Here is a 14,837-nt window from a genome sequence, read left to right as displayed (position 1 = left end):
ATGATAATCATTTCTTCAACTTCTAGTATTTGTAAAAGCTCAGCAAATAGAAAACTGATTTTAAATATTGGTTGTTTTCGGTGAAAGAAAAAGCCAGCTTTACTTAGCACTTATGGTCCAAACTTATCTTTTTTTTTTGTTTCAAATAGTTTCATGCAGAAATAGGTTCATGAATATCTGATTCTATGTAATCAGACAGTCACATTCCCCCTTCACTTAACACACTGCTTCATTCATTGGTGAACATTAACATCTGTATTTCTATAGTCATCTGTAAGATTAAGAAAAACAAAATAAGGGAGACAGTACTACTATTCACCAAAATACAGGAGCTCTCTCTAGCTAGCATATTAAAAAATTACTCACATTTCTTCTTAGGATTTATTCATCACTTTCACATAGTGCCAGCAAATTTTATCTGTGTGCCACCAATATCAAAGATGTTTTTCCTCCCCCAAAAAATACATTCACATCAGTGTTAGAGTAAGAGAGACAAGATGGGTGAGGTAATATATTTTATTATACAAAATTTCTGTTGGTGAGAGACACAAGCTTCCGAGCTCATCTTCGGGTCTGGGAGTTTCCAGAAGAGCTCTGTGTAAGCTCGAAAGTTAGTTTCTCTCATCAGAGATTTTGTCCAATAAAAGATCTCACTCACCTTGACTCTCTAATATCCGGAGACCGACATAGCTACAACTACATGCCATAGTGTTAAAATACGTCATTTATTTCAGTTTTCAAAGTACCATTGACTAAAGAGTTAATTTGAGACATCAAGGGGTAATTCCAACATTAGACAAACTGAATAGCACCAATTCAGAGTCACACTAGAGATTTGAAGCTAAGGTGGAAAACAAACACTAACATTCCCTACACTAACATTCCCTACAGGACTAAACTGGTAATAGGAATGCCCCACACTGCCTACAAAACATTTGCATTTTTGCCTTTTGAGAGAGAACCAAAACACTCCAATATTACATACAAAAATATTAATGGGACCCATGTATATAAAGAAGTTTATATCTAAGGATATTGTTGCTCCTTTTTTTTTTATTGTTGACAAAGCAAAGGTTTAAATGAAGTCTCATAATTATGAAGTAAGGTATGTGTATAGATCTTGGTACATATAAAGCAGTACCCTTTTGTTGTAATTCCACAGCCCCCATATTCAGATTTTTATTTTGCTCTGAAATGTGTTTTGTGAATGCAAATATAACAGTACTGAAGCCCAAAAGTGGCTAGTTTATCCCTTGAAAATTCATGTAGATGTTACGGACTGTGTAGCCTAGAAGACAAAGTATATGTAGAACATTTCTAAGGTATTAAGATAAAATTCTGTTGGGAGTGGATTTTTATTTTAAAATTTCTATTTTCCATTCTCTCAGCATTCAGTTAATCAAAATATTTAATATTTAATAGTTTTCATGCAAATATATTCTTCATTTAACAAAAATACTTAAAACAATTTTAGTGAAAGAAAATTATATTGTATTATGAAATTTTGCAAAAGGATGGTTTGTGTCTAAAAGCTTATTATGATAGCAGATTGTCAACTCTAAGAAGTTAGATTTGTCAATATAATAGTTGAAATATTATGAATTAAATTGAATAGGCTCTGTAGGTAGAGCATTTTAGATCTATAGTTCTCATCATTTTTACTGTGTTATGTTTTAATTAACATGAAATTGATTCTTACCACTTTTAAAAAGGAAAATATTACCATGTTTCACATGTGCTGAAAAGTCTAGGTGGAAAGAGATTAAGCCATATAAGCTGCTGTAACAAAGACAGCAAGATTTGGCAGATAGAAAAGGTGGTATTACAGTTAGAATATAGGACATGAAGTCAGAAATATGGACTATTCCCAGTTACTGCCACATACTTCCTGCATGTCTGTGCAAGTCACCTACCTTCTTTGTACCTTGGTTTCCTGATATGTAAAATCCAGATAACACCTACCTCACAGTGGTATTGTAAGGCTTAGCTCATGTTTAAACAATCCATTTGTAAGTATAGGGTTATAAGTAATAGCCAACATAGATTTGTCAAGAACAATTCATACCAAACCAATCTAATTTCCTTCTTTGAAAGGGTTACTGGCCTACTGGATAGGAGAGAAGTTATAGATGTGATGTATCTTAATTTTAGTAAGGCTTTTGGCAGTCCCACATGACCTTTTCTTAAGAAAATTAGGGAAATGTGATCTTGATGAAATTACTGTAACATGGGTATCACAGTTCAGGGCAACTGCACCTCTACTACCCCTCTGTGGTCCAATTGAAGGCATTCACTCTAGGGTCCTCAGCCATCATTTGTCTTGGGTAGAGAACCTCAACTCCCTTCCATCTTACGTGGGTTTTTCCAGGCTGCACAGTACCCAGCATATACTGTGAATTCCCCAGCAAGTCAGACTGCCTCAACAGGCCTGTTTTGCCTCTTCCACAAAGGCTTTAAACAGCATTATTGCCTACAAGTATGAGTTATCACACAGCTTTTCATAATCAAGCATATTTATTCTTAAGGTGAAAACATTACAGTGAAACCATACTAAAAACAATACAACAACCTACACACATGCAACTAGGCATACGAGTGATCACCCCCCTCCCAACGCCAACAAGGGCTCTGGCAAGTGATCCATCCTTCAAACCCCATCAAGAGTGTTACCTCCCCCCCCATGGTCACAAGTTGATAACAGCTGTTACCAAAGAACAAGGACACACAAGAATCTGAGAATCACTCCTTTATAGAGTTTGGGTCTTTGATCTGCAGATACATTAATAGGTGATCAGCCAATGGTCCCCTCCTCAGGGTAAAATTTAAAGGTTGGGTCTTTGCATAACTGAAGGAGGTAATTTGTATTCTCCCACCCACCCACCCACCCGAACACACGTATTTCCTAGGAATTCCACTTAACTTTTTCTGGTACATTATTTAAAATAGTCCTTTGAAGTTCATAACACTTCCCCAGGTTTACATTGGCCATGTCGCCTCCCCAGAAAAGTTACATAAGACCCCACAATAATACATAAAGTTTGCATTTTAATACAATGGACTCCAAAGATACTTAAATTTATTTCAGTAGTTTGTCCAGGATATTGCATGCATGGCCATATCTGTCACAGTGGGTGCAAAACTGGTGGAAAGATCATATTCAAATAGTAGTGCTTGATAGTTCGCTGTCAAACTGGGAGTGATGTATCTAGTGGGGTCCTATAGGGTTTCAATATTTTCATTGAAGACTTGGATAATGGAGTGGAGAATATGCTTATAAAATATGCATTTGATACCAAACTCAGATGGATTTCCACCACTTTAGAAGACAGGATTAGAATTCAAAATGACCTTGGAAAATGGGAGAATTTGTCTGAAATCAATGAGATAAATTTAATAAAGATAAATGAAAAGTACTATACTTAGGAAGAAAAAACCAAATGCACAAATACAAAATGGAGAATAACTGGCTAGACCGTAATACTACTGAAAAGTATCCAGCAGTTATAGTGGATCACAAATTGAATACGAGTCAACAAACTGATGCAATTGAGAAAAAGGCTAGCCTTCTGGGATGTATTAACAGGAATGTCATATGCAAGACATTGGAGGAAATTGTCCGGCTCTGTTTAGCACGTGTGAGGCCTCAGCTGGAGTACTGTGTCCAGTTCTGTGTGCCACTCTTTCAGAAATATGTGTACAAATTGGAAAGTCCACAGGAAAGTAACAAAAATGATAAAAGGTTTTTAAAAAGCTGTGAGAACAGGCTTAAAAACTGGACAAGTTTAGTATTGAAAAAGGCTGAGGGAGGACCAAATAATAATCTTCAGAGAGGATAAGGGATGTTATAAAGAGGACTGTGATCAATTTTTCCTTCATGTCCACTGAAGGCAAGACAAGAAATAATCTGCTTAAACCACAGCCAGGGAGATTCAGCTTACATAGTAGGAAAAACTTTCTAACTATAAGGATAGTTAAACACTGGAATAGGCATCCAAGGCAAGTTGTGGAATACCCATCACTGGAGATTTTGAAGAACAAGTTAGAAAAATGCCTGTCAGGAATTGTCTAGATAAACTTGATCTTGCCTCAGGAGCAGGGGGCTGGACTAGATGACCTCTTGAGGTCCCTTACAACCATACATTTCCATGATTCTCTGCTTGCTCATAACGCACCTTGAAATCCTCATATGGAAGGTGTTATTAGAAATGAAAGACATTGTTATTTTTAAATGGTGAAATGAGAGGATGAGCTGGCCTATCTTCCCAGCACAAACTTCTCCCAAGGTGTCCTTTTATTTCTTTACTTTGGGGGGGGGGGAGGGAGAGGGGGCTAAGATATAACCCTGGGAAACTTGTATAGCTAATATAAAAAAAATGGGGGGGGGGCTTTTTGGCCCAATTGGGTAAATGAGAGAGATGACAGTCCTTCATGAAGGATGCTCTGCTTCTAGATCTCCAGTATTCAATACAGTAACTGTTCAGAAAAGTTTCACAGATAATCCCAACTACCATAGCAGAGGGTGAGAAAAAAGTGGTCTCCGAGATAGCCAGAACCCATGTCATAGTGTTTGAGCAACAACTTCAATTCCACCAAGAAAAACTGATAGATACTGAAGTCTGAGAGCAGTGCGTAATATGCTTCAGAGAGAAGCACTGGCACTGAAGTATCTGAACCATTTTCAAGGGTATCCCTATGTAGACAGCATCTCAACTAAATTTTTTTTTTAACCAGAGTTGAACTGTTCTTTATCTGACTAGACTCTTTTGTAGCTGGCAATTTTTTTTTTATTTTACTTTGTACTTGAAGCTTTGATTCTCCTCCCACTCACTCTACTCCATGCATTAACAGAAAAAGCCACTGCTACTGTCATACCACATGAGTGCTACAGATAAATACATCATTGCTCCAGTGGTAGAATCTGACATGCTAGCTCAAAAATCTGCAAAGCTCTCTCATGAAGCAGTGTATGTTCAGTAAGTTGTATAGTCAATGTAGTGAACAGACGCAGTAGTAGTGACTTTGCTAACCATCAAGATTTATGGAAATGAATACTCCTTGATGACTTACTGTTAGGATTACACAGCATCACAGTACATACTTTTTAGTATTTACATAATAAGATATAAAAAGGAGTACTTGTGGCACCTTAGAGACTAACCAATTTATTTGAGCATAATGCATCCGATGAACTGAGCTGTAGCTCATGAAAGCTTATGCTCAAATAAATTGGTTAGTCTAAGGTGCCACAAGTCCTCCTTTTCTTTTTGTGAATATAGACTAACACAGCTGCTACTCTGAAACCTGTCATAATAAGATATGAAAGTATTTTCTTCTGAGTTACAAGGAAATATAGTCATTCTAGTTTAAAACTAACTACTAAAATAACATTTTAAATGTATCAAAACAAATTTTGAATATTTCAATTAAGCTGAAGATGAAAAATATACAATTCTTGTACAATATTATATGCAATACGAACAGCATTATAAGACTAACTGTTCTTACAGTAAGGTCAAACAAAAGTGACCTGAAAAATTTCCTGTTTGAGACAACAATGTTCTAAAAACCTTGAAGAATTAATACTTCAGGATTATTTTTAAAAATGTTACACAATCAGAAAAGATTCCCTCACAGAACAACTTGCCAAGAGCGCAGGTGATGAGTTTCTATTCATTGCCAAAATGAATGAAATGCAAAAAAAAAATTTTTTTTGATTTTTTAAATGTTCAATTTAAAGTAATATAAAGGTATTAGTAATGTAAGCTACTATACCCTAAAATATTTTCCCAGGGGGTTTTAAACAAAAACAGATTCCATATAAAGTCTTCCATCCCATCTTTAAAATTCTCCTATTTTCATCAGTTTAACTTGACCTTTAACATCACTTTAACATGCAATCTGACTATTGATTTTGGAAACTCACAAGGCTATCACGTTCCCTTCCCCCTCTCATTTTAATAGTTTCTCTGATTAAAAGTCTCAAATTATTTTAAGCCATAAAGGGGCTAAATTATAACAGAAAAAAATGTAAGTTTCTTATAAAATGTACTTGCTTTGAATGGAAGCACAAAGCACCACTGTAACAGACATTTAATTTGAAAACTAGACTGCTTTGGTATTCAGGTAATATGTATACTGAAACTTAAAAAAAATGGCTGTTTATTTTGGTTTTTAGGCAAATCCAAAATGCACTGTGGAATGTAAATTCAATCATATTATGTTTAATTATGGAGGAAAAAAATAAGTTACAATGTTTCACACAATCAATAAGGAGAAGCAGGATTTACGGACGTGGGCTACTCGAAAATCAAGCACTGTAGCCAAGACACCATTACTACAATGGGTACAATAGAACACAGTCATTCACTTTCAGCATGAGCTTCAGGTGCTCAGCACATTTTCATTTTTTTTATTTTTATATCAGGCCATTATCTGTATTATCCTAGGACCTAGGAGCCCAATTCATGAACAAGGACTCCATAGTGCAAAGTGCTGTACAAACAAAAAACAAAAACAATTTATTTGAATATGTTGCCCTTAATTACTGCATAACCTGATGGCTTAGGCCTCTCAGTCTCCATGGAAAGCTTTCACTTGCCAGTACAAAGTAAACACATTGATTTTTTTCTCCAAATCCTATTCTGTATTGTACTGTATTCACTCACAATCTGATCTGTGGCGCAACAAAGCTTTCACTTAGGAAAAAAAAAAGATTAAGTTTAGCATCCGTAAGGGATAGAAGTTAATCTTCCAAATGTGAATGTAGACCATGTAGTATTGTCTTTCCGAGTCTACAGAGAACCCTAACAATCCTGATGTTGCTCATAGCTTTCCCCAAGCAGCAGCTGGAAGAAATTCACTGATTCTTGTCAGTTTCACGACAGCAGTTTCTTACTACTGCTTGGGAAAGCTACCTGCCGCATCAACGGTAGGCAATGAAGCTATGCAGACAAGAGGAGGATCCAAAACCAGAGGCTGGCGAAGTAGTTAAGCAGCAGCACCACCCACACATCCTCCACAGAGAAGCCAAAAACCAGGAATTAAAAAGGTAGCGCAACCCCCTCCCTTCCAGCCTTCAACAGGCTCTGAAGGGCAGGTTAGAAGCGTGAGCCATAAGCGTCCCACTCAGAACATCCCTCTCCCTTGCAGCTGTCCAGGACCGGGGTGGGGGCAAAGGAAATCCATATTTAATTGCACATCCACCAGCCAGAGGCAGATATGAAAGATGGAGGCTTGGAGCAGAGGCAAAGGACAGCCCCACCGCGATCGGGATCCCAGCGCCTTCCCCCTTCCCCGCAGCCGACACTGGGGAAGGGTTTTCTCCCCGCCTGGGGGGGGGGGGCGGGGGGCTGCGCCTGATGCTCCCCGCGCCACTTCTCCGCCCGCATCGCTCCCAGGTCGCCCCCCGCCTAGGAGCAAGTGGCCCCTTTCCCTTGCCGGGGGAAGCCACAAACCCACCCCGAGCGACGGCGCGGAGGGTTTCCGAGGCAGCCGCCAGCACCGACCCGTCCCAGCCAGGGAAGCCCGGGCGGCAGGGAGGAGCCCTGAACCCGACAGATCCCTGCGACCGCCGCCCCCCAATTACCCTCGGCCCGAAGCACCTCAACGGCAAGCGGGAGCCCGACACACGCTCGCCCCGGCGCCGCGGGGAAACCCGCCCCAGCCCGCCCCGCAGCTCAGGGGCCGCTCACTGCCCGGGGCGGGGGAGCCCAGCCGCGGCCGCCGGGCCGTTGCCGGGCAGGTGACAGGTGGGGGTGGGGCTGGGGCTCCCCCTGGCCGCGCGGGCCCGGCACTCACCCGGCTCCGGCGGCTGCTGGGCTGCGGCTCCGCCGCTGTTTTCGTTACCCCAGGCAGCGCTCACCACCCCCTTCCACCGCCAGCCCGCTCCGCTCTCAGCCTAGCCCGCTGCCCGCCTCGCCTCGCCCCGCCCGCGCCGACTGCATTGACACCGGCCCCCACCAATGGGAGAGAGCGAGCCCGCGGGCAGAAAGCCACGCCCCCCACCGCGCGGCCAATACGAGCTGCCTATTCCTCCGCGCGGGCGGGGCTGGGGGGGCCTCACCCTCTCCCTCCGTCCGCTCTCCTACCTCGACCCCGCCCACCGCGTGGACAAGCTCGGTTGACTCTGCAGTTCCCGAGCAACCAGAGCCGGGGTGCGGGCGGCTGGCTGACAGCTGGAGCCTGGGGCGGGGGGAGGGTCCGAGCCGGAGCCGGAGCCGGAGCGGGAGGGGGAGGAGCAGCGGCGGGGGTCGTGACAGGAAGGAGGCGGCAGCAGCAGCAGCGAGGGGGCCGGGGAGGAGATCCTGATCGCGGAGCGGGGGGAGCAGCTGCTGTCAAATGCATGCAACATGCGGCATCCCTGTGACACAGACAGGTGGAGGCCAAGGGCGGTGATCTTCGGGGAGGCATCAGTGGGGAGGTGTAGGAATATTTCTAGGGGCTGGCTGGCAGCGGCTCGTGAGGAGGCAGAGCCCGCTCTGGGGGTTGTCTAATTTAGAAGGGGTTTTAATCTCTCCCCGCTCTCTTGAAATCGTTGCGCTGCATTTTTTTTGGGGGGGGGGGCAGGCGAACTATTACACTATTTATTACTATTACACGCACAACACACCGCCGCATAGAGCTGCGAGAGTCACTGGTGTGGCGAAAGGCAAGAGGAGAGGCTGGGGCTCAGATGGGGATGAAGGGAGCTGCTTCCTCTCCCTCTGGATTTGCAGGACAGCCTGTGGGGTAAATCCCCTTCTTTTCGTCAGATCAACTGTCAAATGTTTCAAACGGGGAAAAAGCACCCTGAAATACCAGTATTGCCAACCCATTAGCATTCAAAAATCATGTCAGTTTCAAAAAAATCATGAGCTGGCTTAAAAATCATCCGATGAAGTGAGCTGTAGCTCACGAAAGCTCATGCTCAAATAAATGTGTTAGTCTCTAAGGTGCCACAAGTCCTCCTTTTCTTTTTGCAGATACAGACTAACACAGCTGTTACTCTGAAACCTTTAAAATAATAATACTTCCAGCCCTTTGTACATGTCTTCTGCTGTTTGATCCATCCTTTACAGCTTTTCTCTGCAAACCATTTGAACTAGAAATGTACTCTTAAAAAAACTGAAGCTGAGAAATTCCCAGATTCACATGATTTCAGGAGCAAGGGCTATAAAAAAAAACCCCTACACAATATTACAAGAATAATGGTAAAATTTCAAGGGCTGGCAACATGTACTCTCCTAGAGACACAACATGGAGTATGGCTGTTTGGTAGCTGTTGTTTGGTTTGAGTTCCCTCTCTCATGCTGTATCTTGTAATTGTATTTACCTAAGAGTGGAGAGTCATCTTGGGACTGAATTATATTTGCAGATTCAACATGGCAGATAAAGAGAAATTCATCTGTTTTTTGTGGTGTTGCTTAACAGCAACTTACAAACACTTGCAAAAAGAAAATTACTCTGATACTATAGAGATGAGGACCTTATAATTACCTAGCTAGATGGACCAATCAATAGAAACCTTTCAAGAACAGGGAAATCCCCTATCCAACAGCATTAGCCACTGTTCAACTCTAGATATAACCCTCATCATACACAGTCCTCCACCCTGAAACATACAAAGTATTGCAGTATCAGAAATAGATCACATTATCTATGGGCATAAACATAATCTGAACTGAAATTCAAGCAAAAACATGAAACTAGTTCCCAGAGAGTTGTACACACGCTGCAGCATTTGCTACTCTGGACTCTACTGGTGTATATTTATAAACCCTTATTATCTCAATGTCTCTATGGATTCCAGGATACAGGATGCTTCTGCCACCACTGAAAAGGGTGATAAATGAATGTGATGTATATTAATTCTTAAAAGAAGTAAATGAGTTTACTGTGACATATGCTAATAATTAAAACAAATATTCTGTCTTATTGTGTTTCATTTTTTCTTTAATACCAGGCTTAATTATAAGTGCAGTAGCACAGTCACTGTGAATTCTTGTAAATAGTCATGGAGTGTCATACACTGCTGAGCCAAAAACAGAGTGGAGAACTGTCATTTGTTGTTGGGGTTAGTATCTACATAATAATAATTTCTATTTTTAGGATCAGATACTTCTCAAAGGGAAGTGAATTTTCAGGTTTATGGGTAAAGATCAAATATGATTACAGCAAACATTTCCAACCTTAACCCTGATCTTGCAATGAACTCTGCCCAGGTACACCTTTGTGTCTTAGGGAGAACTTTGCGGGCAGGTGCAGTACTTTGCACAAAACTGATTCAGGATCAGGGCCCTGGCTTGTTTTGGATTGGTGTGTATATAGATATCAGGGCTGTCAAGCGATTTAAAAAATTAATCACATGATTATTCACACTGTGAATAACAGACTAACATTTATTTAAATATTTTTGGGTGTTTTCTACATTTTCAAATATATTGGTTTCAATTACAACATAGAACACAAAGTGTACAGTGCTCACTTTATATTTATTTTTAATTTCAAGTATTTGCACTGTAAAAAAACAAAACAAATAGTATTTTTCAATTCACCTAATACAAGTACTGTAGTGCAATCTCTTTATCATGAAAGTTGAACTTACAAACGTAGAATTATGTAAAAAAAAAACCTCTGCATTCAAACATAAAACAAGGTAAAATTTTAGAGCCTACAAGTCCACTCAGTCCTACTTCTTGTTCAGCCAACCGCTCAGACAAACAAGATTGTTTACATTTGTAGGAGATAACACTGCCTGCTTCTTGTTTACAATGTCACCTGAAAGTGAGATCAGACATTCGCATGGCACTGTTGTAGCTGGCATCACAAGATATTTATTTGCCAGATGCGCTAAAGATTCATATGTCCTTTATGCTTCAACCACTATTCCAGGGGACATGTGTCCGTGCTGATGACAGATTCTGCTCGATTACAGTCCAAAGCAGTGCGGATTGACACAGGTTCATTTTCATTATCCAAGTCAGATGCCACCAGCAAAAGGTTGATTTTCTTTGTTGGTGGTTCAGTTCTGTAGTTTCCTCATTGGAGTGTTGCTCTTTTAAGACTTCTGAAAGCATGCTCCACACCTCATCCCTCTCAGATTTTGGAAGGCACTTCAGATTCTTAAACCTTGGGTCGAGTTCCGTAGCTATCTTTAGAAATCTCACATTGGTATCTTCTTTGCGCTTTGTCAAATCTGCAGTGAAAGTGTTCTTAAAATGAACAACGTGTGCTGGGTCATCATCCAAGAATGCTATAACATGAAATATATGAGAATGCAGGTAAAACAGCAGGGGACATATAATTCTCCCCCAAGGAGTTCAGTAACAAATTTAATTAATGCATTATTTTTTTAATGAGCATCATTAGTGTAGAAGCATGTCCTCTGGAATGGTGGCCGAAGCATGAAGGGGCATATGAATGTTTAGCGTATCTGGCAGGTAAATACCTTGCAATGTTGGCTACAAAAGTGCCATGCAAATGCCTGTTCTCACTTTCTGGTGACATTGTAAATAAGAAGAGGGCAGCATTAACTCCTGTAAATGTAAACAAACTTGTTTGTCTTAGTGATTGGCTGAACAAGAAGTAGGACAGAGTGGACTTGTAGGCTCTGAAGTTTTACACTGTTTTGTTTTTGAGTGCAATTATGTAACAAAAAAAAATCTACATTTGTAAGTTGCACTTTCACAATAAAGAGATTGTACTATAGTACTTGTATGAGGTGAATTGAAAAATACTATTTCTTTTATCATTTTACAGTGCACATATTTGTAATGAAAAACAATATACACTTTGATTTTAATTGCAACACAGAATACAATATATATGAAAATGTAGAAAAACATCCAAATATTTAATACATTTCAATTGGTATTCTATTGTTTAACAGTGCAATTAAAACTGCGATTAATTGCTATTAATTTTTTATTCACAATTAATTTTTCTGAGTTAATCACATGATGTGTGTGTGTATATATATAAAGTAGAATGTGTGGTACAGAAGATAGAGCACTTTGCTATGAAACTAATGTCATTCTAAGTATTGCCTAAGGATTGACAAAGATTAGACCCATAATACCATATGCCTCAAACCCAACCATACATCATAGGTTTAAGTTTATAATTGGATGGCTTCTAGACTTTCTTCAATATTTTTTCAGAGCGTTTCTCCCACATTCTGTGGTTATACTCTGAAATATGAGTGTATAACAGTTTCACCCTGCAGTTCCATGTTTCCAGATTTTGCACTTGCAGCTTAATTTTGTCAGTGCAGTGTGAGCTAGAAGAGAATCCAACTCACTCACACAGAACAGTAATGGCTTTGCAGTGCTAAGCAGAATAAAATATAGGAAAAACCTGATTTAGTCAGTAAAATAAGCAGAATACAGACAGGGAGCAGATCGTGTAGAATAAGAAGGTGTCATTTTTAGTCCTTTTTCTTACCATAGCTCCTCTTTAATGACATAACAAGAAGGAATAATGAATTTAGGCCTCCTCAATATTTTTTTCAAGGGAGGAGAAGAGAAATGCAGAATGTCTCACTCCAGAAAGTCTTTGTAAACAGCACAAAACTAGGAGAAAGCTGGCTTTAGGCCCCATGATCTTCAGTTATCCCAATGCCAGACTTGTCCCCAAGTCTATATTAAAGCAGCACAGGGGCTGCTCTGGAAACTGGGGGAATTGCCCAGTCCTATATGTGCCCTGTCTAGTTGGGGCCGGGAGTGCAGAGGAGCCATTAGAACAATTCTACCCCTGCTGGGGAATGCTCCACTCACAGGATCCACCAACTTCATGCAGTTTTGTGCCACAAAATCAGTGCAAAGTTGCCTTGACAGACTGGAGTTTCTGGCTCATTGGGCCCTTGTCGAGTCATTTATATCTTTGCAAAGTAGGGGCAAAACCACAGGCGTAGTTTGACTTCTATATTTGAGTGGGGTAGCTCCAGTCAGGCCAACGTTGCCACATGTGGGTGAGGGGAGACAAATTCCACACCTGCTCCAGGCTTGCAGTTTAGGAGGGCAAACATCCCTCCTCCCACCACCAAACTACGCCCATGGGCAAAACTGATGTAAGCATCAATAGGGAATTCTGAATTAGTAGCATTTTACATCCACTTTCCACGGCTATAAATGACTATATGAGGCACAAGACAGTCATGCCCATTCCATTTTAGAAAATCATCTAAAGAGACATGAAATCAATGGGAGTTTAGCCAGCCGTAAACGACAACTGCAGAAACTGGCACATGATCATGAGCAAATTATTCATCACTCTTTCTTGCTGTGAAACTTCATTTCATGTACAAGAAACAGAATATGAAGAAGTTAATAAATATTGTTTCTTCTTCAGAGCCTTAGGAATAAACAATTCAACAAAAAGGGAGCTTTTATTCTTATTTTCCATGTTCTGTCTGCTGCCTTAACTGGGCCCAGACCCTTAATTTGGCAAGCACTCTTATAAAAAGCACTCAACATCTTTTTGCATGCCATTGTTAGACTTTTAATGTATGTAGTATTATTTGCAATTAATACTGAGGGCCTGATCCTCAGCTTGTATAAATTTGTATAGCTCCAGTGAAGTCCTTGAGCTTTTTTAAAAGTTCTGTTCAAAATAGGTATTTTAAAATGCACTATTTGCATATATTCTTGAATTGGATCATTTTATTGTGATGATAGAATTGATCAAAGAATTTTGGCCTCATGTCTCTCAAGGGGGTATTTCCATGCAGATGTCTAGAAACTAGTTAATTCCTCATTATTTTGTGGGTAGGTAAGGGGAAGGTGTCCCCCACACTTGGCAGAAATGGTAAGGGATTCAGCCCACAGGATCTGCACATTCCTGAGATCTGACTGGATTGAAAGGGATCCAGGAGAGGCCAGGGTTTTCTGCACAGATGTTCCCTACAGCCCACTGACAGACTGCTAAACTCCCAAGCCAAGATGGCACATACTGGTGGGGAAAGGTTTAACAGCATGAAAGAAGAACCTTTGCAAAATAATGCAGAGTCATTCAGCCGTACAGTATTTTCCACTGGTTTGTCCTATGGTACCTGTAGGACAAGGGAAATGAATGTTGCTTTGAAGAGTGACTGTTTTCTGGCCCATCCATGGATCCAGATTTCATGACTCTTTGGAAGGAGGATAGAGAAAGTATCAGCTATGATGCCATAGTGCCAGGCCACACACACCATTCACGACTTGCCCCATCTCCCCAAGGATGTGTGTATGTTTTGAGTTGCAGAAGCACTGAGGAGCATTTGGGCCTTCATAGTTAGGGTTATTTTGTTCAGTTGTAGTTCTATTGACTCTGACCTCAACCTACCTTTTTTCTTGTAATTTATAATTTTTATTGCAATGTTACAAAGTAATATTTAGGAAATATTATCATACTGAGATCTGATGAGAACTCCCCAGGACTGTAAGTCATAATTTGCATTGTCTCCTGCCAAAGTTGAACTGATTCTTTTTCCAACAGAAATATAGATAGTAATTGGATTGCTCTGTTAGCGCTTCTGAATGCAACACAATATGTTAATTTCACAAAGAAAAGAGTTTGAGGGTTGAAGCTCAAACGTTTGTTTCCAGACACTGTTGTAATCTTAAATAATATGACAATTCTAAAAGCTACATTGTGACGCATGGCTAGAAAGGGTTAAACAGCTTGCAGGCTGAATGACCCAAAGCCCACCTTTAAAGTCATGTTAGAAAGATATGTGAATGATCATTAGGGCCATTCAGCTCAGTAAGCTAGAACTTTGAAATGCAAACCTGTATTGTTAGAAGTAATACTAATTGTGTGTATTTTAGATGCTACCCGAAAACAGTTCCTGTCACTATAACTATTGATTCAGAGATCAAAAG

The 14,837-nt window shown here is 40.5% G+C and overlaps 1 protein-coding gene across 3 annotated transcripts in view; it reads right to left on the bottom strand.

Annotated features, from left to right (window-relative positions):
• The window catches only part of CDKL5 (cyclin dependent kinase like 5), a 215,503-nt gene extending 207,585 nt beyond the window's left edge, over window positions 1-7,918 (bottom strand). For all 3 annotated transcript variants that reach the window (XM_073356542.2, XM_073356532.2, XM_073356562.2), the window contains exon 1: window positions 7,798-7,918. The gene's annotated coding sequence lies outside the window, so the exon portion shown is untranslated. The remainder of the gene's footprint in view (window positions 1-7,797) is intronic.
• Window positions 7,919-14,837: the final 6,919 nt, after the last annotated feature.

This window comes from Lepidochelys kempii, chromosome 1 (assembly GCF_965140285.1).
Source record: "Lepidochelys kempii isolate rLepKem1 chromosome 1, rLepKem1.hap1, whole genome shotgun sequence".
In the NCBI taxonomy this organism is placed as follows: Eukaryota; Metazoa; Chordata; order Testudines; family Cheloniidae; genus Lepidochelys; species Lepidochelys kempii.
Note: the sequence above shows the minus strand (reverse complement) of the source record. Positions and strands in the feature narration are given on the sequence as shown.